The sequence below is a fragment of the Zonotrichia leucophrys genome, chromosome 18 (assembly GCF_028769735.1).
Source record: "Zonotrichia leucophrys gambelii isolate GWCS_2022_RI chromosome 18, RI_Zleu_2.0, whole genome shotgun sequence".
Taxonomy (NCBI): Eukaryota; Metazoa; Chordata; class Aves; order Passeriformes; family Passerellidae; genus Zonotrichia; species Zonotrichia leucophrys.
Window position 1 is genome coordinate 3,057,745 of NC_088187.1, and position 3,447 is coordinate 3,061,191.

Below are 3,447 nucleotides of genomic sequence, written 5' to 3' on the forward strand. Positions count from 1 at the left end.
GGCAGCTCTTTCCCCTCTCTGTCAGAGTCCTGAGTGTTCCCACTGAGCCCAGCAGCAGCCTGGCATCTCTGTGGCTCCTGGGGATGCCATCCAGGCTCAGAGGGGCTGCCCAGCCCCAGGGCTCAGACAAAGCCAAGTACAAAGGTCCCCACAAACCAGGAACCCTGATCCAGCACAGATCCCACAGCAACACAGGATCTTACCCAGGGCAGGACCAGGGAGGGAGGGCACAGGAGAAGAGGGGGTCACAGCCCCCACATAAACACCAGTGATGCCAACACAGGTTTATGGTTGTTCTTCACCTGTTGTGTGAGGTCCAAGGACAAACCAGGGCCAGAGGAAAAGGCCCAGGATCCACTGTCCCTTCCTGGGTGACCTCTTTGTCCTCTTTAAATTTAAATCACACTTGTCTCAGGAGAGAAGGGAGGACACAGACAGGATGGAAGGTGGTTGCTGAGAGATCACCCCTTTGCCATTGACATCCCAGTGATGCCAGCAGTGATGCTCTGTGACCAGAGCCAGTCCTGTCATTGGCATTCAAAGGTTTTGAGTGACACAAAGCTTTGCCAGAGATGGGAGCTGAATGCATTTGATTCCACACAGGCCTGATTTTGTGCCCACACAAAACAGAAGCATGGGACAAGCTCTTCTGTGGGGGGCTGATGTTTGCATGGGCCAGGAGGGGATTCATTCACTGTAGAATCACAGGAAACTAAATTGGACAAGATCAAGTGCCTGTAATCCCCTGGAAAACAGCCCCTGGCACGTGGAGGAAGTTCTGAGGATTAGCACCAAAAGTAAACCCAGCACACACCAACACAGCCCTCTGCACAGCCTCTTCCCCAGCCATCCATCACCTGGAGCAGCCTGGAGCCCTGGCTGGGCTCCTCCCCTGCACAGCTCCAGCCCAGCACCTTCCTCTGCTCTGCTCTGTGTAACCACACACTGCTGGGGCCCTTCCCCTGTGTCCCTGCCTGTGAGGAGCCCTGGCAGGACACAGCATTTCAGGTCCCTGCTGTCAGCCTGTGCACACACTGACACACGCCCTGGCAGGCAGCAGCAGCCACACAGACAGGACAGACAGACAGACAGGGGATCATCTCTGGCAGGAGAGCAGCTCCTTGGCAGGGCACCTGGCTGCTCACAGACCGTGTGAGGCACCAGCTGGGAAGCCAGGCCAGCTCCTGAGCCCCATGCAGGAGTGATGCTGCGCTCCCAGCCTGCCTCAGCTGCCTCTCCCTCGCTCAGCCACACAGGGAGGAGGACAGAGCCCATGCCAGGGCCAGCTCCTGGCTGCCTGCTGCTTGCCCAGCCCTCAGCAAAGCCCCATCCCAGCCTCAGCAGAAAAGGCTGGCAGGGGAAGCCAGGGGATGGCTCTGGGGTGTGAGTCTTGCCAGCCCAGCAGCCCTGGCACAGCACCAGCCCAGGAGCTTCTGCTGCTGCCCAGCACCTGTGGCACACAAGGAACGTTCTGCTGCTGCCAGCTCGGCCTCCCCTGCTCTGTGATGGACACCAGGATGTGCTCAGGGGAAGGGGAAGGTGCTGCAGGAATCCTCAGGGGATTATGGCAGACACTCACACTGGTGCCAGGCACAGCTAGGCTGAGCCCAGCTCACTCCACATCCCCGTGGGTTTTGCCCAGACTGGCCCGAGCCGTGCCAGGGCAGAGCTCGGTGGTTAACCCAGACCCTGCAAGAAGCAACAGGCAGGGAGACCAGTTCAACCAGTTCTGCAGCCCAGCCTCCCCCACAGCAGCAGCTGGCACTGGGAGCTGGGCATGGCCCACCTGCCCCAGTGCAGCTGAGGCCTGGGCACAGCCCTGGGAGCCATCCTGAGAGCATTGCCAAGGGTGCCCTTGTCCAGAGCACCAGACCACTCAGTCTGGCACCCCACCCTTGTCCAGAGCACCCCAGGCTGGCAGCTCCATCTCCAACAGGATCATCTGTGCTGCCATGGGGACCAAGCTCCCTCCTGCCAAGCTGGCAGAGCTGCTGTCCCCACACTGGGCAGGGCTGGGCAGCTTCTCCTCATCCCAGCTGTTCCAGCCTGGAAATGCTGCCACCAAACCAGAGCTGCAAAGCCAAGCCCAGAGCAGGTTGTGCCTTGCCCAGGCTCATTCCAGCTGGGCTCCAGCTCTGTTTGGGGGCTCAGACACATCTCCTGAGGGAACAGACCTGGGGCTGGCTGCTCCTGCAGGGCTCCAGACACAACAGGAGGTGGTATGGGAAGTCACAATCACTTCACTCGTTTTCCAGAGCAGGATTTCTCCCCGTGGCTGGGAGCTGTGCCAGGATGCAGATTCCTGGTTTTCCAGGGCAGTCACACAAGAGCAGCTGCCTCTTGCTGCTCACCCAGCTGAGTGGTTGCCTGCAGGGACAGATTGCAGGCACAGCTGCCATGGGGGCTTGGGAGCACAGAACTTTTGAGGGCAGGAAGATTTCAGAACCATCCTGGGCTCACCCGAGAGGCTGGCAGAGGCTGCAGGATGGGTGCTGTCCTTATCAGCTCTCTGCTGGGTTTTACAGAGGGGATGGCAGGTGAACATGGCCCATAAATAATTTCCTGTTACCTGTGAAGACCATTTGCATTCTTGGATGACAATGTGCCTCTCCCTCCTGAACACCTCTGCACACCATTCCTTGGGATCAGTTTTCCTCCCATTTCACCTCCTTGCTTCTGAACTTCTTCATTCTTGAACTCTTCTCCCTGGGACGTGATGCAACAAAATCAAAGCACTGCCCAAACCTCCCGTGTCATCACACACCCAGAGCTGCTTCTGGCCAGACACTGCAGGGGAAATTCCACTTTTGAGGTCCTAAATGACTCTGTAGAGTAGTGGGTGCCACAGCAGAGCAAGGGAAAGACCTTTACAACAAATTTAACCATTGGGAAGTAGGAGGAGAAGCACAGGAACAGCCAGTGAGCACAGATGCAGTGGAGGGTTGGGGTTTGGTCTCCAATTGTTTGGAACCTGGAAACAGCCTAGAGCTGTTTATAAAATACCTATGGAAAAGCAGTTTGTGCATCTCCTCACCCTGTAAAGCCCCTGCTCACAATGACCCATATTTACACCCAATAAAACCAACCCATCTCACCAGCAGCTCCCATCCCCAGGGAGCCCCTGCTCCCTGGAGATGCTCCTTGTTTGGCAACAGGACCAGCAGGTCCGGGCAGCCCAGACCAAGGCTTACAAAGGACACCTGATCTTTGCAGCTGGAGACTGAGCCTGCAACACTTGAGCTGACCTCAGCCACAGGGAAACCCTTCTGAGGGTCCCCAAAGCCATGGGGAGCAGTGGGGGATGAAACCAGAGCCCCCACACCACCTTGGGAGGGATCAGAGCCTGGCTGCCCACACTCCTCAGCCTCTGGTTGCCCTGCAGACACCAAGGCCAGCACAGTTTCATACAATTCCCATCCCAGCCCCTTTCCCCCCTTGTGGAGCAGT